The 22,734-nt window shown below is 35.7% G+C and overlaps 1 protein-coding gene across 4 annotated transcripts in view; it reads right to left on the bottom strand.

Moving 5' to 3' along the window:
* Positions 1-22,247, bottom strand: part of LPAR1 (lysophosphatidic acid receptor 1) — a 140,368-nt gene extending 118,121 nt beyond the window's left edge. For 2 of the 4 annotated variants that reach the window (XM_074280630.1, XM_074280631.1), the window contains exons 1-2: positions 21,657-21,792; positions 12,339-12,393 (exon numbers count right to left, since the gene is read on the bottom strand). The gene's annotated coding sequence lies outside the window, so the exon portion shown is untranslated. Of the gene's footprint in view, positions 1-12,338; positions 12,394-21,656 lie in introns of all 4 variants that reach the window. The other 2 variants (XM_074280628.1, XM_074280629.1) reach the window with 2 other exon arrangements.
* Positions 22,248-22,734: the final 487 nt, after the last annotated feature.

The following is a 22,734-nucleotide window of genomic DNA, read 5'->3' as shown; positions in this document are numbered from 1 at the left end:
TATTGTAACACATGTAAAATGTATGGGATTGCCTGTCATGGGGGGAGGGAGTGGAGGGAGGGGGAGGATAAGTTGGAAAAATGAATACAAGGGATAATATTATAAAATATATATATATATATATAATAAAAAATTATTAATTTAAAAAAAAAAAAAAGAAGGTAAGGAGTCAAACAAAAGAGCTTGAAATGTTTCTACCCAAATGACTTGGGATTTTTCAGAATTCTCACTCTCAATATTTATCAAGAATAAAGATGTAGTGTATATGTTTCACTGAATCATGGATTTAGATCTAAAAGGGGTCTTTGGTCCCCTAGTTCATTTTATAAATGAGGAAACTGAGGCCCAGAGATTTGAAAAGACCTGTTGACACAGGAAACAAGTAGTAAAGGAAATTTGAATCCATAAAGAATGTGGGTTCAAAACTAGTACTGTTGTGCCTTGATTCCTTTTTAACAATCAAAACTATTTTCAATAAAAGAAAACTATCTCCAATTAAAATCCTCAATTGAAACTAGCTAAATGGAATGGACTGTCTTGGGAAAGAGCTGATTCTCCCTCACTGAGGTCTTCAAGCATTGATTTAATGATCACTTCTCAAATACAGTGCAGAGGAATTCTTGTTTGGATATTGAATAGACAAGATGGTTTTTGAGATCCCTTACTAAAAGACTCTGTGTGTCTTTGAAGTGATCATTTTCCTTGAAAACCTTTTGCTCAATTATGTGATTTTTGTCTATGGCATTTTCTTGGCAAAGATACTGGAGTGCTTTGCCATTTCCTTCTCCAGGAGATGAAGGCAGTGGTTAAGTAACTTGTCCAGGATCAAACAGCTACTAAGTGCTTGAGAACAAATTTGAACTCAGATCTTCTTGACTTTGGGCATAGCTTCTAAACTTATAAACCAGTGAACACTTCTACCTCATTGCATTGCTTTAATCCATTATATTTTTTAATAGTTCTAATTATTAGGATTTTTTTTTCTTCCACATTACACTTACCCACATTTCCTACTCTAAAGCTGCTCTTCCCATAATCTGTCTAAACAGCTATATTTAAGGGGAAAAAAAGTAGTACCAATTTCATCTTTCAAGAATTACAACATCGTTAAAAGTTCATTCCCAAATTATGATTTCATCTGGACCACTTTCAACTAGGCATTGTACCTAATCAAGCCAATCCAAATGAGATACTAACTAGCATATATATTCATCATTATGCATATACTCAGCTCTCTCAAGGACAGTACTGTGTCCCATTGGGACAGTGCTAAATGTCTCCTGGAGATGCAGTATGTCTAAGGTTCTTTTCCCATAACAAATCTGGCATTTGAATCACATCTTGTTTTTAAGAGCTAAATTTTCAGAGGTGACATAACAAAGAACATTAATTATTAAGGGTGTTGTATCTAATGTTCAGAACAAGACTAAAATTCAGGAACTGTGAGTTCTAATTTTGCCTCTGACCAGAACTTTGGGTCATGATGTCCCTCTGATCAGACTTTGAGCAATATGTCTATTTTTTCTTCTAAAAACCAAAAATGTCAAGCTATTCCATTGAAGCAATGTATTCATTCACAATATGATGCATTTTTGGTTCTTCCAAAATATATATCATTCTATATGTCATTTCCCCCAAAGTACTTTTATTTTCCTGAATTCAATGAATCTTTTGCTTTTTATCTTACTATTAGTATTTTCTGAAGCAGGATGCCCAATAAACTGAACACAGGTCTGAGGACATTTGAAAAACATAGAAATAAAATAATTCCTCAAGTATCAAAAAGCAAGGAATATCAACAAAATCTTCTTTAGTTTTAAGAAAAACTCTCCATTTTGTTGTAGCTTGCATAACAACCTAGGTTGCACAGTGGATAGAGCACTCTGCCTATAGTCAGAAGGATCTGAATTCAATCAGATCCAGCCTAAAATGGCTTACTAGCTGTGTGAACTCAGTCAAGTCACTAAACTTCTAGCTCAAGCTAAACAGCATTTAAATGCATTCTTAGTGACAGAGACAGCAAAGTAGATGCCTATAGTTTGAGAAAGGGTTGATTAAATGGCAATATGGCAATATAATGCTTAATAGATGCTTTTTCATTCATGAAAGAAAAAAAAATTGACTTTCCTGTGGCCACATAGCTAGTAGGTATTTAAGACAGGAATCCTTGAGTTGCCAAGGAGTATCCTTTACCCATTGGACCACATGGCCTGCCTTTTGACTATAAATTACTACACAATCCAATTGATAAGAATCATTTCTTTATTCATAGGAACCCTAAAATTGGTTAGATGTATACTGGATTATACAGAAGTGAGGTTGAAGTCCTGGCTTGAGACTACATACATGTACACTGAAGCAGTTGTATAGTCTTCAGCAAGAAGATTGTTTCACCTTGGTAAATCAATTTCCCCATCCACAAAATGGGACTAACATTTCCACTTCATATTTCATAAGGCTGTTATGAAAACGAAATGAGCTACTTTCAGATAAAGTATTTTAAAAACTATAATTCCTATATGAATATGATCTATTAATATCTGTGGAGATAGAGTTTTTTAATTGTTATATTTTTAAAGCTTGTTTTCATATCATTCTCTTTCCCAGGGAACCTTCCTTTCAAAAATAATCACAATAATAATAATAATGATATGATTAAATAAAAACAAAAAGGAAAACAAGTCAGCAAAACAGCAATCAACATATAAATCCATAGAGGCAGAAAATTTTAGAAATGAATAGGTGAAGCACAAGTTATAAAATTCTAACTATCTTATTTCTATACTAAAATAAAATAGTGACAAGGATACTGATAAAGTTTTTACTGTTTATTTTAAAATTGAAAGTACTCAAGACAAGATATATTTTCTTTATAAAAGAAAAAACTTCTCTCATTACATTCAAACATTTCCTTACTGATTAATGACATAATATTAATTTTTTTTTTAAAATTCTCATACATTATAAAAAAAATTCCACCATTTAATTAGCAGCAAAGTACAGAATAAATCCAAATGGTATCAATCTTCATAATCCTGCCTATTTAAAAAATTCAGAGAGAGGAGAGAGAGAGAGAGAGAGAGAGAGAGAGAGAGAGAGAGAGAGAGAGAGAGAGAGAGAGAGAGAGAGAGAGAGGAGGGAGGGATCTTGAATAGAAGCTTTGAGATTAATCAAATCACAAAACATTTAGTTTTTAATCTAAAATACCCACAATCCTACAAGAAACCTGCTAAGTAGTGGTATTCTTTTAAAGCAGATAAATACATTTAAAACTGAGATGAATGAAAATTAAGGCAAAAGGCATTAAGGCATATAAAAAGGACTATGTACCAGCACCTTTGCTAAATATTGGGATAATCCTTGCCTTCAAGGAGCTTCAAGGATGGGGATGTGGGAGGAGAGAAAAGGCAAAGAAAAAGCAGAATTCTTGTACAAGGAACAACAAGAAGGATGAAGAGCAGAGTAAAGTAATAATACTAGAAAAGTCATCAGGGTACTTTAAAAACCAAAGGATTTTATATCCCATAAGTAAGTGATGAAATTCATTGACTAGGGAGTGATAATCAAACAATGCTTTAAGATTACTTTGAATGCTAAGTGGAAGAATTAGAAGTGATACTATTCAAGAGGGACTTTTAGGCATGAATTTTATTACTGAAGTGAGGGGTGCAGATGAGAAAACCGCCATTAAGCATCACAGGTTATATCTGAATCTAGATACCTAAATTCTTTCTGCTGAGTATCTTTCTAATCAGACTATAATTTCTTTACAAAAATGTAGTTAGATAAAACTGGGTGCAAGTCTTGCTTCTAATACAAACTAGCTCTGTGATTATGAGCAAATTACTTCAAAATGAAACCAAGCAACTCTCAAAGATCATAAATGTGAGAATTGAACTTCTTGGTATATACATAAGTCTCTATATATTGTCTTCTCTGGCTAGATTATAAGGAACAAGAACCTCCAGTAAATTTCCATGCCAATAAAATCATAGGTTTAAACCAAAAGAACCCCATTAAAATTTCTTTCCTGTCTTATTTTTAAACTTTTATTTTCTGAATTGTTTCAGAAAAATGCTTTTCTATCACATTTTCCTACAACATGAATTGATGCTGAAAGAAAGAAATTCTGTCCCCCACCCCCAATTGTTACTATTATCAAGAATGACTCTGACATAAATCAGGGAGCTCCTCCAGTTTCCTTTCTTCTTATCCCTTCCAACTACCTATCATACAAGCTCTCCTGAATTAGCAAAAAGCATACTAGGAATGCAGGGAGCCAGCCAACATTCTTCCAAAGAGTATGCAAAAGGGTTCCCTGCACAGGCTTACTCTTCTTCCTCTCCATCATATTCACTTTGAATCATTTTTATAAGGACCTTTCTATTCTCTTATGTTCATCTAGTATTGAGAATAACTTCTCTGGCCCTCTATAGATGTATGAGAATGAAGAAAGAAGTATATATTAACTAAGCACAAGAAATTTAACTAATGATTCTCTCCTCCCCCCCCCCCCTTTGAGGCTGGTGTTAAGTGACTTGCCCAGGGTCACACAGCTAGAAAGTGTTAAGTGTCTGAGTTCAGATTTGAACTCAGGTACTCCTGAATTAAAGGCTGGTGCTCTACCCACTGTGCCACCTAGCTGCCCCTGATGATTCTTAGTGAACTTGAAAAACTGATTGGCATCTGTCTCCCCAGCTCCTTGGTTCCACTAAGTTATCCCATGTGTATTTGACTGGTGTGCAAAATCTTTCTCACACATTAAACCCAGACCTCATTTGTACTTCACTAGAAAATTTCCCCCAGTTAAAAAAAAGCTCATTTTCAGGATATATATGAGGAGCAAGTGTATAGGAGATAGGAAAAGAAGATAATTCAGGACACATATTCAATGTTCTCCAAAATAAATGAACATACAAGGGCAGAGATGAAATAACTTGTTCTATGCAGTGCTAATTGGTGATGTCACTGAAAAAATAACCAAATTATCTAAGTGACAGTCACATCCTTCAGGGAAAAAAAGGGGGGAGGAGAAAAGGATGGCAGCATGGTATAATTGAAATGATGCTGGTTTTTATACCAAGGAGTTTGTATTCAAATTCTGGCTTGAACAAAGAACTTCATCTCTCTGAGGTTCAGTTTCCCATCTATAAAATAAAGGGATTGGACTAAATGATTTCCAGCTTTGAACCCATGGTTACATAAATTAAGTCAATTTAATAAAAATCAAATATATTTCCTCCTCTCTGTTAACATATAAAACCAAGAAGTAGCATGACAAAATTAAAGCTGGATTTTCCCTCTTACATCTTAAATCTTTGTCAAAAGCAGTGGTTCAGGAGATAGAAGAGGAGAGGTGGATATATGAATTGACATAAAAAGGTATCTTTTAAAAATCAAGTAACAGCATATAACAGAAACAAAAACTCAACAATTGCATACAGATTTGGGGACTAAGGAGAAAATGGGATAGGAGCTAGAGAATTTTAAAACCATCTCCTCCTGTGAAAAATTAACATCAAGGAAATCATAGGGAACATAGGGGAAACCACCATAGCTTAAGAATTAACCTGTGATTTCCTTATATTCAGAAACCCCATTTTCCGCATCTGAACTTTGAAGACTTTTACTATGAGCAGAAAACCATGTCAAGGTTTAAAATGTTATCCTCCACTGTATACCCCAACAGAGATCTTAATTTCCATATTTGCTTAGATTAAAAATAAAATACTCCATAAAAAGGACCACAATTACACATCTTCCTTTCATGCATCCACTGATGGCATATTCTAACCAGGACAAACAAATCTTAATTCAGCACAGAGTTTGATACAATTCTTTCAAGTGAGTTTTATTTTTATTTTTTGGTGGTTAGAGGTGGAGGGGCATATTAAAAAAGATTAGGTTGCCTTTTCCATTTCCACCAAGCAGTAGTTCAGTATGTAGAAAGAATACTACCACAAAACTAAGTTCTCAAAATGCCAGACTAAAAAAAAAAAAAAAAAAAAGTCCACAACTAAAGAGACCAAATCCTAAATTATAAATGTAAAATCCTAATATAACTTTCTACTGACCTGAGCCATGTGGTAGAAATATGAATTCAATTACCCTTATCTTAAATAGAATACCAACTCCTCCTCTCCCTACCACAACTGGCCTTTGTAATTTCAGAAGTATCCTTTATAGGAGTCTCCAAAGGATGATCATTAACTTCCACATAGAATTTAATTGCCTTTTGCTTGGTGTGGGAGTAATGAACTGTGCATTTGAGGAATTCCACAGGTACTACAGCCTGCAAAGCATTTACCATTAGAGAACAGCTATTTGGACAGATTTTAACTGGTTCCTCCTCTTCTCTAACTAGGTCCAACCCCTCAATATAACAAATAAAAAGGCAAAATTATCAGATGGAAAGCAGTGACCCATAAACATTTCATGTTTGATCTCCAGTCAACCATGGAGCAAGATATTCAATAGAAAAATGAGGGAGGGAACAGAGCTGATGAAGCAGGACCAAAATACACACAGAAAAGAACATATCTGAATTTCGCAAAAAAAACTTTTTTTGGGCTCAATAATAACAAAAACTTCCAAAAATCAAAGGAAAATTTCATAAATAATTCATATATGAGCCAAATATTTTCATTTTCTAAACATAAAAGAAATGAATAATTAACACTATGCAACAAGAACTGAAATACTCTGAAAAGTGATAAAAAAAAATTTAAGAAAAATATATTTTCAACCATTTTTAACTATTGGAAAGAAACAAAAGCTGCCAATATCTTGTGTCTCTAATGTCATCTGACAGGAAACATCCTCAAGTTCATTTTAGCTGGTAAAGAGGAGCCATCCTTTCTGGCCTGCCTTTCTTCTCTGAGAGTGAATATACCCACTGTCCAGTTGTCTCCAGCAAAAACTATGTCTTCTACAGCTTTGCCTTAGATGTTACAGATTTTGCCCAAACCATCAATATTCTGGGCTATTTTTTCCCCTCTCCACTGAATCTAAAGGAGCAAATAATTTCAACTGGTAATGTCTCATTAACAGAGTATAAGCTCTCAATCTAAAATTGTTCTTTTTATTAAAAAAAAAAAATGAAGAAGAAAAAACCTCATATATAAATCTATGAAAAACAGCACAGTATAGTCAACAGATTGGCCTTGAAATCACAAAAAAATGGATTTGAATCCTGCTTCTGATTTATACTAACAGGATGACCATGGGCACATAACTGCTCAATGCCCCAGGTAATAAGCTCTCTAAAACCAAAAACTATAAATCTTTACAGCTCTATATTGGAAACAGACTCTTCTACAATAGGGGACTCCCCATAGTCAGAGGTCAAAACCAAAGAAAAAAATGGCACTAATTCCACAAAAAAATACAAATGTCTTTTTTAAAAATTCTGCTTTAAGTTAAATGAGAATCACTATTTTAAGATTCATTTAAGAAGCAAAGTTGGAAATAAAAGAACAATAATTTGACAAAAAAGCAGTGTCAGCTTCTTTGCACGTGGTCTGAGAAAAAGTGAAGCGTCTATGTGGCACAGTAATGATTTCACAATAACACACGCAGCATGTTAGTGATCATAAGAAAAACTAGTGGACTTTTTCCAAATATTTCAAATAAAGACTTATACACAGTGATCTACAATCTATTCTCACTTGTCTGAGAGCTCACACCCAGCTACACAAGCAGCCAGTTACATATAAGCTAACCATGCTATACAGCATTTCAGGCAAAACAACATTCTCCTGGATATTTAGTAACATGTATTGTCTCATATACTATTTTATCACTGCTTCATGACCACATCAAAAAACATCCTTTCCATTCAATGTGGTTTATCCTGAATCAACAGGAGCCAAAAAGGAAAAAAATAGAGAGAAAAGAATGTTGCACTCAGAAATCCACCCAACTATCTCTTAAGGCACACCCAAAAAAGCCTATTAACTACACACAGGAAAAAAATGCCAACTCAAAGAACCACATGTCTGTGAAACCCTCCCTGAATGGCATAAATGTAGACTCACAATTTTAGAAAGATTTCAAATTTTTGTCCAAAATTAGTCAAAACAGAAAAATTCAAAACAACCCCCCCATAAAAATATCTCCTCTTACTCCATTCTTCTTCCCCATTAATTTCTTGTATTTAAATAAGATCACATATATAGTGCTGCAAGAGACCCTGAGGATTACCTTGGGCAACCTCCTTATGTTCCAGCTAAAGAGAAATTAGTGTCACACAGAGGTGAGATATGAACCCAAGTCCTTTGACTCCAAATCCCATGGTCTTTCAATTTTGCTGTTCTCTTTAAACTCAAGAGTATGAAGTACAATAGGAAAATGACCTGACCTTGTTTAGTCTAGACCTAGAAGTTCCCTAATCTCAGCCCCATTCTGAAATTCTCACATTTGTTTCTTCCCTTTCATACCTAATTCTAGTGTACATGATGTAAGTACTTGTCTGCCTATACATGACAGTTTAATATTTTAGTTTGCCAGGTATGTGCACTATATGCCCACATTAATATCTATTAACCAGGTCTATATAGTTTTCTTTAAAAATCACACACATTATGTCCAATTATACACTTAACAAATTTGGTTTTTTAATGACAGCTATGAATTGCAACATTTAACTGAGTCAGCAACTTCCTTATTTTGAAAAGCTTATAAGGTCAGTTACATGAATTCATTAGTGTTTTCTGTTTTTTGTTCCCATACAAAGCTACACCTCCATCACCCAAAAGAAAAATAATCAGCTCCATATAAAAAGAGAGGACAGAAGGAAAAAGAATAACAAGCAATTGCAAATTTTAAATTTAAACAATTTTCTGAATTCTGGCAGTTTTAATGAAATATCAAATAAAGATTACATGAAGCTCAAGAAAACATTTGAGAATTAGAGCAAGAAGGTATCTCATACAGGATGCTAAGCCTCCTTATTTTAGAGTGGAGGAAATAAAGCTAAAAATAGTAATCTGTAAGTAAATGACTTACCAAAATTTACCCCAGCTTGCCTGAAATAGATTGAACCTAGGACTTCTTGATAGTGAGTACCACACTATATATTGCACTATGTGGCTTCCTCTCAAGTCTTTCAATTCTGTCAACTCTCTGTGACCCCATTTGGTTTTTTGTTGTTGTTTTGTTTATTTTTTTTTTTTTTGTCAAGGACTCAGAGAGGTTTCCCATTTCCTTCTCCCACTCATTATAACTCTGAGGAAACTAAGGCAAACAAGGTTAAGTAGCCTGCCCAGGATCATACAGTTACTAAGAGTCTGAGGTCAGATTTGATGTTCCTGACTCTAAGACCAGTGCTCTATCTCAGCCACCTAGCTGCCCTCACTCCTTTTAATTTTCCAAATTAATTTTTTTATTTTGCTGAAATAATCAAATATGTAAAAGCCTTTTCAACTTGGAATATCTGTCAACTTTGAGACCTCAATTTGACTAAATAACAATTTGCACTAGTTATCAATTTCAGGTTCAACTATCTTATCTCCCTAGTTTGACTGATGACTCCTAGAGAAAAGTAAAATATTGTATCAAATCCTATGACACACAATTGAAATATTTGGTAGATGTATTCAACAAATAAATTTAATTAAACAATTTGTTATACATCTATTATGTCCAAGATACTGAGGATGCTGACAAAAATGAAAAATTCCTTGACTTCATTGGACTTAGTCTATTGAAAAGATACAATATGTACAGAGACAAGTAAAATCAAGTCTATATGAAGTATATACTTAGCACAGACAGACAATACCTAGAGCTTTGGTTTTATGGGAAACAACTTTTTTTTTTTTTTTTTTAATTTTGGGAGGTTGTTTAAAAAGCCAAGTCAACAAGCATTTATCAAGCACCTACTATGTGCCAGACATAATGCTAAGAGCTAGAGATTCAAAGAAATGCAAAAACAAAACAAAAAAAATCCCTGTGTCCTCAAGAGGTTCACCACTTAATGGGGAAGACAACAGGAAAACTATTTACGTACAAGATTTTATACACACACACACACACACACACACACACACACACACACACATACATGAGAAATGAGAGAAAATCAACAGAAGCAAGGCATTAGCATTGTGGGGGATCAGGAGAAGCTTCTGGAAGAAGATAGGGTTTGAACTGAAAGTTCAGGGAAAACAGGAGGCAGATAAGAGGAAAGAGAGAATTCTAGGAATGGGAAATAGACAGGGAGATGGAGGGTCCTGTGCAAGGAACAGCAAAGATTAGACATTCCATGACAGGGGACTGTAGAAAATGTGGAGGGAAAATAAGGGTAGAAGCATTTGGAATAAAGTATAACAAGACTGGAAAGGTTGTAAAGGACCAGATTGTGAAAAGTTTTAAAAAATAGATAAGATTTTTCATTTGATAAGGTAATAGGGAGCCACTAGAATTTATTGAACAGAGGAGTGATGTGATAAGATCTGTATTTTATGATCACTTTTGCAGTTAAGTGGGAAATGGATTGAAGTGGAGAAAGATGCAGCTGGGAGACCAATCAAAAAACTATTGCTACAATTCAGGCAAGAAGTGACGAGGGCCCACACAAGCAAATCAGCTATGTCAGATAAGAGATGGTTTTATATATATATATATATATATATATATATATATATATATATATATATATATATATATATATATATATGTACGTATATGTGTGTATGCATGCATGTATACATGCATGGATAGATTGTATATACCTGTACATACAAACATATATATGTATGCATGTGAGCATATGGAGATGGCTATCTATATGTGTGTGTGTGTGTGTGTGTGTGTGTGTGTGTGTGTGTGTGTGTATAAGCTGTTGTCATTCAGACTTGTCCAACTTTCCACGATCCCTTTTGGAGTTTTCTTAGCAAAGTAGTCTGCCACTTCCCTCTCCAGCTCATTTTACAGATGAGGAACTGAGGCAAAAAGGGTTGAGTGACTTGCCCAGTATCCCATAGGGAGGAAGTATCTGAGGCCAGATTTGAACTCAGGAAAATGAGTCTTCCTGTTTCCAAGCCCACTGCACTATCTACTATGCCACTTAACTGTCTGGCTACAATATACCTTTCTAGAATTGCTTTTATCCTTTACTATGTTGTAATATATTTTTTAAAATATACCCTAATTTTCCAGCAAAACTGACATTCTCGTTCCCCATACTAAACATTCCATTTCCTGTCTCTTCCATGGCTTTGTATTCTGTTATGTGTCTGGAATGTGTTCTCTTATCACATGTACCTCTTATAATGCTCAACTTTCATATCTTACTAGGGCCTTTCTTAATCTCCTAAAATGCCAGTGCTTCCTCATTCATGGTATATATGTGTACATTATGTGAACTCCTATAGAATGTCAGGGATTTCTTTTTTTTTTTTTTTTTTTTGGAGCTACATTGTCAAGCATGCTGCTTGGAACATAATAGGAACTATTTAAATTCCTGCAGATTGATCATATGACATTATCATACAGAAGGTCCTTTTAATGGCCCTCTTCTCTCAATATCACCTCATTACTGAAGCAAGATTGAGTATGTAATAAGGGATCTGGTTGACTAGATGAATAAAATTTAAGTTTAATAATCTCAAAAAGATTTTTAAAATAGTTGAAAAGATAGTTATATCATTGGGATAAAGCCTCATTGAAAAAGCAGTATCTGAATATTTAAGGACCTTGAAAGAAAAAAAAAATTTTAATCTTTATCACTTTCTTTCTTCATATATAAAATTAAATAGACCTCTCATTTGCAAGCTACATTAAGTACCCACTAATTAAAAGGATAATTTCATATCATGAATATGTATATCCCTCTTTTTAAAAATTTTTAGTACAAGGAATTAGAACTGTTATTTCAATGGAAAGTCTTGTCCTTTGAACTGATGTTCAACAGGTTCACTAATAAAAAGTAACATTATCAAATGAGGAATGAGCTTTCAGGAAGAATCTTTATTTATTACTATCGGAAGAAAAAGAAAAAAATACTAACTATAATGAGGAACTTTACCAATCTTACTTTCTAGCTTTCCCAAATGCTCCAGACACACATTTTTTTTTTCACTTTAAGAAAAGGATCACAGATGTACAACATGTGATTTGGAACATCCCTTCCCTTCACTCATCCCCAAATGATATAGGATACTTGTATAAATAACACTTTCTACGATGATATTTATCATTTTTCAACACAGCTGGAAATTATTTTCTTGTTCCCTATCAGAACAACCAGACATTCAAATCATCCCAACAAAAGCTCTTTTTTGAGGAAGGTCATACAAGAAAGCAATAATAGGCAATTCAAGACGAATGGTACACACCAGCTCAGGCACTCTTCAAAACTTGCTTCTACTGGAGGTGACCCACTACCCCCTTCTGAAAAGAAAAAACAAATAAATAAATAAGGAAATGTTTTTTCTGGTTGAGGACTTCTCTAATTCATTCATATCCCTGAAGTAACTGAAACAGGAGCACAAGCAGATTGGATTGTTTTTGAGGATTCATACAAAGTAGCACATTGTAATAATCCAGAATTAAATATGCCTCTCCACCACAGCTTGGTGCTTAGGACTTCTCTATTCAAAGATAGCATCAAAAATAGCAAAAGAGGTTTTGTTGTTAAGCTCTGCAATGCTAACTCTCAACAATTCTGACTCCTGTACCTATTAACAGACAAGGATAACCTAGAAAATTTGCCATAAGCAGAATACCAAAAAATGCCAACATTCAAAACAAAAACCTTGCAGGCAGTTTTCATTACTTGGATTTTTCCAAATGTAAAATATGAGATACAGTGAAGTTTCTTCAATGGCCCAAAGTATAGCTTCAAAACTAGAAAGAGACGCACTTCATATTATCTAGTCTCTGAAAATTGTGTCCCTGTCTCTAATTTTCATTCTCAAGTCAATTCAAAAGTATTTAATTTAAGCTACATATAAATTCTAAATAGATTTTTATATTGGCAGTAGATCAACTAATAAACACTCATTAAGCACCTACTATGTGCCAGATACTGTGCTAGGTGCGGGGGGTACCAAAAGAAAAAATTAAAGATAGTCACTGCCAAGAAGTTCACAATCTAATGGGAGTCAACAAACATTTGTTAAGCATTTACTATGTGCCAGGGGTACAGGACAATGAGAAACTAGATGCAGTAAAGTAGACTTAGCTCAAATAAATAAAGAAGAAAAGAAAGAAAGAAAAATCAACCAATGTGCTAAAAACAGAATTTGTGGTTTAAGATTCAGAACTTATATCTATTGGCACATCTCAGATCTTCTCTGTATGTATGCTATTCCTCTGGTATGAAGCAAAATCATTCACTTCTCATTCTGTATCATTCTCAACTATATAATAAGTCTGGTATATTACTTAGGTAGTACAATGCCTGGCACAAAATAGACACTCAGCAAGTGCTTTTTCCCTTCCGCTAACTATCTATAATCTACTTATAGCAATCGTATATCTTTCACATGCACCAATAGTTTGTAAAATGACTATTAGCAAGATGTAAAATGACTATTATACTATTACACTATAGTGTATGTTAATCTCTTCTCTTCTGAATCCAATGATTACCAAACTAGAAATCTCACTGTCTGGACCCGGAATAACTTTTGCCAATTAATTCGTTACTTTTTTATTCCTTTTTAAAGAAGAGGTTACTTTTAATCATACTTCTTAATCACTCTTTTAAACCTAACAATCCTGCTTTTCTTTTTCAGCTTTATGCATATGTTTGTTTTAACACAGGACTACACTCTCCTGATATCCCACTGCTTTTTTTTCCCCCAGCAGTATAAAGATAAACCAAGAAAAATAGAAGCTAAATCCCTTGAAATGGAAATCATTATTAACTTTGTCCTTTCTGGAATACTACTAAATTTTAGACTGGTGATGCTGTAATGAATTCCAAGCAATCAATGAACCTTTATTCAAAGCCTAGTATGTGCCAGGTACTCTGTTATCTACTGAGCTACAAAGATAAAAATAAAACAGTTCCTGCCCCACAAGAAGATTACATTCTATTTTTAAAAGTCATATATATATCTGCAATAAATGTTTTTAACATATATTTAGAGGGATTAAAATTTCACAAATACCTTTTATGTATATTGACATCAATTTGAGCCTCATAATAACCTTGTGAGATAGAAACTGTTAGATCTTACCATCTCCATTTCATGAAATATAACCCTCTCATTATTTTCATCACTTTCCTGTATTTTTGATCAAATAATTATGTTTGAAATAAACATGTAAGACACATACTAAATCCACTGAAATATTAAGGATTAATAAATAACCATTACTTTGAAATTTTTTCTCCTAAAAGAATATGTCCTATGGAAGGAAGGAAGGAAGGAAGGAAGGAAGGAAGGAAGGAAGGAAGGAAGGAAGGAAGGAAGGAAGGAAGGAAGGAAGGAAGGAAGGAAGGAAGGAAGGAAGGAAGGAAGGAAGGAAAGGGAAGGGAAGGGAAGGGAAGGGAAGAGAGGGAAGGAAAGGGAAGGGAAGGGAAGGGAAGGGAAGGGAAGAGAGGGAAGGAAGGAAAGGGAGGGAGGGAAGGGAGGGAAGGGAAGGAGGGAGGAAGAAAAAATAAACTCAGGATTCTTCCATTCAAAAAATATGTTTAAAGAAAAAAAAAAAAAAAAAAGAGTCTTGATGTTCTTTCCCCAGAACAAAACATAAAAGGCTGGTAGCAGCAATCCAGTTGTAATCAGAAGTCAATTTCATATAGTGGAATTAGTTATTTTGCTTGTTAAAAGATTTTTTTAATTTGTTTCAATACAAATCACTATTGATTAGAGAAATGCAAATTAAGACAATTCTGAGATACCAATACACACCTGTCAGACTGGCTAAGATGACAGGAAATAATAATGATGAATGTTGGAGGGGATGTGGGAAAACTGGGACACTGATGCATTGTTGGTGGAGTTGTGAAAGAATCCAATCATTCTATTCTGGAGAGCAATCTGGAATTATGCCCAAAAAGTTATCAAACTGTGCATATCCTTCGATCCAGCAGTGCTACTACTGGGCTTATATCCCAAGGAAATACTAAAGAAGGGAAAGGGACCTGCATGTGCCAAAATGTTTGTGGCAGCCCTTTTTGTAGTGGCTAGAAACTGGAAAATGAATGGATGCCCATCCATTGGAGAATGGTTGGGTAAATTATGGTATATGAATGTTATGGAATATTATTGTTCTGTAAGAAATGACCAACAGGAGAAATACAGAGAGGCTTGGAAAGACTTATATGAACTAATGCTGAGTGAAATGAGCAGAACCAGGAGATCATTATACACTTCAACAACGATACTGTATGAGGATGTATTCTGATGGAAGTGGATATCTTTGACAAAGAGAAGATCTAATTCAGTTCCAATTGATCAATGATGGACAGAATCAGCCACACCAGAGAAGGAACACTGGGAAATGAGTGTAAACTGTTTGCACTTTTGTTTTTCTTCCCAGGTTATTTTTACCTTTTGAATCTAATTCTCCCTATGTAACAAGAGAACTGTTTGGTTCTGCACACATATATTGTATCTAGGATATACTATAAGATAATTAACATGTATAAGACTGCTTGCCATCTAGGGGAGGGGGTGGAGGGAGGGAAGGAAAAAGTTGGAACAGAAGTGAGTGCAAGCGATAATGTTGTAAAAAAAAAAAAAAAAAAAAAATTACCCAAACATATGTTGTCAATAAAAAGTTATAATTTTTAAAAAAATTGTACAAAAAAAAAAAAGAGAGAGAGAGAGAGAGAGAGAGAGAGAGAGAGAGAGAGAGAGAGAGAGAGAGAGAGAGAAATGACCAGAAGGATGATTTCAGAAAGGCCTGGAGAGACTTACATGATGCTGAGTGAAATGAGCAGGACCAGGAGATCGTTATATACTTCAATAACAATACTATATAATGATCAAATCTGATGGACATGGCTATTTTCAACAATGAGATGAACCAAATCAGGTCCAATAGAGCAGTAATGAACTGAACCAGCTACACCCAGCGAAAGAACTCTGGGAGATGACTATGATCCACTATATAGAATTCCCAATCCCTCTATTTTTGTCCACCTGCATTTTTTATTTTCTTCACAGGTTAATTGTAAACTATTTCAAAGTCTGATTCTTTTTGTACGGCAAAATAATTGTATGGACATGTATACATATATTGTATTTGGCTTATACTTTAACATATTTAACATATTATTAGTCAACCTGCCACCTGGGGGAGGAGATGGCAGGGAAGGAGAAGAAAATTGGAACAAAAAGTTTTGCAACTGTCAATGCTAAAAAATTACCCATGTATATATCTTGTAAATAAAAAATAAAAAAATAAATAATAAATGTGTTTCAATAGACACAATAATTTTAAAATATGATCCAATCAGTTTAGGAGCTGTTATATACAAAAAGTAGAGGTACTTGTCCCATCCTTGTAAATGAAGCATTATGTGAAATAACATGAACTCCTAGAATATGGTTCACTGTTAGAAATTCTCTGTATGAGAGGTAATGAGATAACCATTTAAGAAAGCAAACCAGTGCAGCCCTGTAGCCCAACTCCTCCCTTCTCCCCACTCTGTCCCACCCCACCCCCAGAAAAAAACAACACTAAATTAGCTTAAAGAATTATTTTATTGGTTTCAGCAAGAGGCTCATAGTCATTGAGCTGAAAAGAGGATTTTGCAGAATTTGCAAATTATCATCTACTCTGAGGTACCAGTGTTCTCTTTTAAGTCTTCTCTTGAGTTCTAAACATTCTAAAATGTTCTTCCCATAGGCTCTAACTTCTTTATTTGCCCCCAAGACAAAAACCAACAAAAAATTTTATTTCCAAAACTCCCAAATACCAAATGGTCATATTAAATTAAAATTACAGGAGATGCCCTCCAAGTAATTAACCATTTTTCTTTACTAGCAAAGTATTTTCATAGAGTACTTCATCACACTGTCTTGCCAAGTCTGAATCATTACAAAACAAAACAAAACAAAAAAACTTTTTTCCACTAAGTTCTCTAAATACCTCAAAAGTACAAAAAATCACCACAATTTAAAGGAAAGGAACAAAGTGCTACTATATTTTAATCATACTCACACATGGGCTAAATACATCTACCAAATAACACATCATTTATAGGCTTTAATTCTTACACATTCCCATATTACATCTTCCAAAGGAGAGTCTTCTCCCATGTGTTTAAAGATCTTTTGATTTAAATTTAAATACTTATTTTCCTCAAATAGCTAATTGAAGCATATTGTTCACCCTCACAACTGCATTTGAATCATCTACAACAGCTCTCAAGTTATTTAAATAATTACTTTGTTTCTTTTGATTAAATTATATTTGTAGATAAGGACCTAAACAATAGGAGAGCACTAACCACAAATTTCCCATTTGGGGGTTCAACAACATAATAATATTTGTGGTCAATTTAGGCAGCATGAAACAGTCCACATACCATTGTTCCTGATGTAAATATGGAAATTAATTTTTTCAATCAAAAGACAGAAAAATACGTTGTATAACATTAGTGACATATTAAAATGTTGTACTCAACTAAAGTTCAACAATGTTGTCTTACTGAAACTCAAAAGCATAGTTCTAATGATACAGCATTATTCAGCCTGGCCTGCAGCTTTCCCTGCCAAGCTGAAATATGATTCTTAGACCTGAAATTGGTTGATATCAGAATGAATATTACAGTGTAGCAAACCAACTTAGCAAGTGTGATTTTTTTTTTCTTCAACATTTTTCCAATAGCTCTAACAACAGGTTCCCTTGAGTTTTTCTTTATTTAAACTGTGAAAAGTTTAAGGCATAACTAAAAAATCAAAGTCCACAAAAATGATATTACTTTTAAAGAGGTTTTCAAAATGAACCTTCCTGGAAAGGTTGCCACTCAGAATTTCCAAAGTCACTGACTTTCTGTCTTTCTCTCGGTAGGCAATCAGAGTTAAGTGACTTGCCCAGGATCACACAGCTAGCAAGCAAGACTAGATTAGAATTCAGAAAGATAAGTCTTCCAGACTCAAGATCCAGCACTCTATTATCCTCATATTACAATTGAGGAATATAAAGCAAAAAAAAAGACAGAGATGGATTTGAAGTCAGATCTTCCTGACTTTAGGGCCAATGATCTATCCACTGAACTGTTCCTGATATTTCATTGGGTTATTGTTAGGGTATTGTGAAGAATTAAATTTGGAATTAAAAGAGGTGGATTCAAATTCTAGACTTTTCCCTCCTCTCTACTGTCATGTTATAAACCAATTTATTCACTCTAGAGTCAATTTCCTCATCTGTAAAATAAGATGAATTTTTAGATTTTTAGATTGTCTACAATGGTCCTCAAACTTTTTAAATAGGAGTCCAGTTCACTGTCCCTCAGACTGTTGGAGGGCGGGACTATAGTAAAAACAAAACCCACACTCAGTCTCCGCCCCTCAGCCCATTTGCCATAACCTGGTGGGCCTCATAAACATCCTCAGCGGGCTGCATCTGGCCCAAGGGCCATAGTTTGAGAACCCCTGGTAGAGCTGGGTAAACTTTGCAAGCTGTGAAGCACTATACAAATATGTATTATTATTATTATTGATATATCATTATTATATATTAATAGCAATAATGCACATTTCACTACACAATGAAATAGAACCTTAACAGCCTCTGATGGCATTAGCAATGCCACTATGTAAATTTGAGTTGAATAAATCATATTAATAATAAGGTAGACCCAAGGAACAGCATATCAGTTTTAAGAATAGTAATGGTCAAAAGAAATACTAAAGAGGGGAAAGGGACCTGTATGTGCCAAAATGTTTGTGGCAGCCCTTTTTGTAGTGGCTAGAAACTGGAAAATGAATGGATGCCCATCAATTGGAGAATGATTGGGTAAATTGTGGTTTATGAATGTTATAGAATATTATTGTTCTGTAAGAAATGACCAGCAGGATGAATACAGAGAGGCTTGGAGAGACTTATATGAACTAATGCTGAGTGAAATGAGCAGAACCAGAAGATCACTATACACTTCAACAACGATACCATATGAGAATGTATTCTGATGGAAGTGGATATCTTTGACAAAGAGAAGATCTAATTCAGTTCCAGTTGATCAATGATGGACAGAAACAACTACACCCAGAGAAGGAACACTGGGAAGTAAATGTAAATTGTTAGCACTATTGTCTATCTACCCAGGTTACTTATACCTTCGAAATCTAATACTTAACGTGCAACAAAGAAAATTGGATTTACACACATATATTGTATCTAGGTTATACTGTAACACATGTAAAATATATGGGATTGCCTGTCATCTAGGGGAGGGAGTAGAGGGAGGGAGGGGAAAATTTGGAGAAATGAATACAAGGGATAATGTTATAAAAAAGTTACTCATGCATATATACTGTCAAAAAAAAATTATAATTATAAAATTTTTTAAAAATTAAAAAAAATAAGAATAGTAATGGTCAGATACTTAAAAAGAAAAAAAAAGTATTCCAAGAATACTGAGAACAATATTACAGATGTTCTCATGAGAGAAAAGATGAGAAAAGATATAGAAAGTTTAAGTTCCCTGTCTTCCACCCAATTGTTTCCTTCCATGAGTTGACCTTTCCATTCATATATCCTCTCATACCCTAACTTTCCTCCTTCTGTTTTTGGTTTTTTTTTTTGTTTTTTTTAACGATTTCCTATTTATTTTCTATTTAATATTGTATTATCTATTTAATTTTTTTAGAGCCTGAAAGGGAACTTCAGAGATCATCTGAGCAAATTATTCCATCTGTCTTAGTTTTCTCAACGTAAAATGGGGATGATAACAGTGCTTACTTTTTAAAATTTAGTCCAACAAATTAAGAAACTGAGGCCCTAGTAAATTAAGTGACTAGGCCAAGATCCCAACAAGTTAGTATATTTCGACCTAGAACCCAAATCTGTTTTTCAATCCAATAATTTTTCTACTACACCAAACTGTATCTCTTCTTGAATTCATTTTTATTCATGTCTTAAAAATAAAAGTTGAATAAATTAATGGATTATATATTTACTTAACATAACTAGTACATATTCAAATTTTCTTTCTTATCATGGTTGAAAAGAAAATTTTAGACAAAATAATCAATATTCCCACTGCAGTTTAAATAATAAAAACCAAGGATCCCTAAGCAAATTCATGTAATGGCCCAGACAACTCACAACTTTAACAAGACATCCTCTTTACTGTGTATTATTCCTGCCAGACAAGATCGCACCTTCTTAAAATAATTTTAATATATACACACGTATATATCTTTCCCCCAGGAGACAAAGACTTCAGCCAGCCAGAAGCTTGGGGTCTAAATTACATGTCTCAACTTCATAGATGAACAGACAAGTAGGTAGAATAGTGCAGTAAGATTATTTTAAGTGCCCATTTGGAGAGGGATGGAGGGAAAAAGTAGGGTGAGGGCAAAGAAGAAATTGGAAAAAGAAGCACTCTAATCCAAGAGAAAAGAAACTTCCGACAACTTTTTAAACCTGAAATGGTGAGGAAAAGATAGCAAGAGACAAAGTAGATTTTAGGCCCTGTAAGAGTGCTACATAACCACCACCTACTTTAGGATGAAAGCAGTTAAGTCCAGGATGATACCTCCACTACTGTATATATCGTCCAGCAAAAAACAAAGAATAAACTTCAAACCATTATTGGCAACATCTAGCAACAAGTACCCACATTTAAGAACTAGCCCAAAGCAAAAGTTTCCAGTGAGAGACAGAGACACAGAGAGAGACACTGGGACATTCACTCCGTCAAAGATATACTTTCTCGGAATTACAAGAGCCATTTGGCGGACACGCACGGGTAAGGTTTACCCATTTTAAAACGCTGGATTATCGCCTAGTAAAGCATCCACCCCCTCAAGATCCCAATCAGCTAAAGATTAAGCATTAGAAGGGTAAAACCAACCAGTCCTCTTTTTTTTCCCCCTCTGCCCCTCCCTCTTGCCCATATTTTCCCCCACCCACCCTACTCCCACCTCAGACCCCCTCCCCCAAGCGCCTATGTAATCAGGGAGGCTACCGACTCGTCCACAATAGTAAAAGCAGCAGGAGAAACTGTCTCCCTTCCCCCATTCCGCCCCCAGAAGCACCGGTTCCCAGGTGTTGGTCTATCGATTCCCCCTACTCAGGGAGGAAAGGAAAATAACCCCAGGGATAAGCTCCGGCTTCGGCCCCTTCCACGTACACCCTAACCTCCAAGTCTACACAATAAACTACCCTCCGGGTGTACACCGGGCGGGAACTAGCGCCACCAGACACCAAAGAAACTTTCTTCCAAAGGCTCAGAAAAGCTATCCCGAGGCAAGAAGAGCAAAGTTTGGAATTCGGTTGTGCCCGAGGCAAACTATCACAGTCCAAGTCAGAACACCCAAGCTCAGAGCTGGGGTTGGAAGGACCTTGTAAAGTGGCTGCAAGAAAGTGACTCCAAAAAAGTTTTTGGCGTTCGGAAAGATGCTTTGGGTCCGACTTTCAAACTGAGAAAAAGCTAAGCCTCTCACTAGCCCGTAGAAGAATCCTTGCTAGAACGCCAGTCTCCTCCCCCATTTCCCCCAGATCCAGCAATTCCGACCCCTTACCTGTGCTCTTTAGAGACGTTCTTCCTCTCTCTCAGAACCGGTCCAGATGCTCTCGTATTCCCGCAGTCCCGTGCCCTCTTCTAAGCCTTTCCTCCAGCTTTCCCTGTCCTCCGGCCGGCCGCCTAGAATTTCTCCCTTGATCTCCAGCACCACTCCCCCTTCGGCCTCCCCGCCTCCACTGGACTCCTCCAGCCCCAGTCACTGGTCCGGGAGGCTGCCAGAAGCTCCGGGCGCCCAAGAGAACACCATAGCTTGGCGACCCCCTCCCTCCCCCCCCTCCGGCTCCTTTACTAGCCTGGGCCAACCCACTGTGGACTCCAAAGACTAGACTGGTCGGGACAGGAGAAGGAGGCGGGGAAGAAAGGAATGGGAGCTAAACTAGCACACCTAGGGAGGGTGCGGGCTCTGGGAGCGCAGGTCGGAGGGGCAGAATTGATGCTTGGGGGGCGGGGAGGACGATAAGCAAGAGGAGGATGAAAAGCGAGACCGTTCTCTTTAACTCCCACTTTTCGGCGGGCTAAGGATAGTGAAGTCGATTTTCGGTGGGGAGCTTCTGCAACCGCCGCCGCCGCCGCTCCACTGGGGTGGAGTGGAAGAGAAGATGGGAGGAGACAAGTAGAAGGCGTGCAAAGTTAGGACTCCTTTTTTCCTCCTCCTTTTTTTTCTCTTGGCTCTGAGCTGCTGTTTATCCCTCCCGCATCCCCAGCCACCCCGCTATACGCACCACACCCCATTTCCCCTTCCACCTCTTTCCTAGCTTCCTCTTCTTTCTCCTTCTCTCCCTCCCCCAGCCTTTCATTCATTAGCTGGGGCTCCCACCCATTTCGCTGAAGAAGTGAGTTAACTTTCTGAGTATTTAAATTATCCGAGCTACCTAATCTTCCTTTTCTTTTCTTTGTACATTCATTTGAATACAACTTATTAGACTGCCGGCCCTTATTCTTTAGATAAACTCGGGAGATTCTGTAAATACTCTTCACCTCCTCTTTTCTTCTTCTCTTCACAACAGTGTTCTAAGCTCTCCGCCTTAAAAGCCTTCTGTGAAGTTAGAAAAGGACTGTCTTCTTTTCCAAACTGG

Source organism: Sminthopsis crassicaudata, chromosome 1 (assembly GCF_048593235.1).
Source record: "Sminthopsis crassicaudata isolate SCR6 chromosome 1, ASM4859323v1, whole genome shotgun sequence".
Classification (NCBI taxonomy): Eukaryota; Metazoa; Chordata; class Mammalia; order Dasyuromorphia; family Dasyuridae; genus Sminthopsis; species Sminthopsis crassicaudata.
Note: the sequence above shows the minus strand (reverse complement) of the source record. Positions and strands in the feature narration are given on the sequence as shown.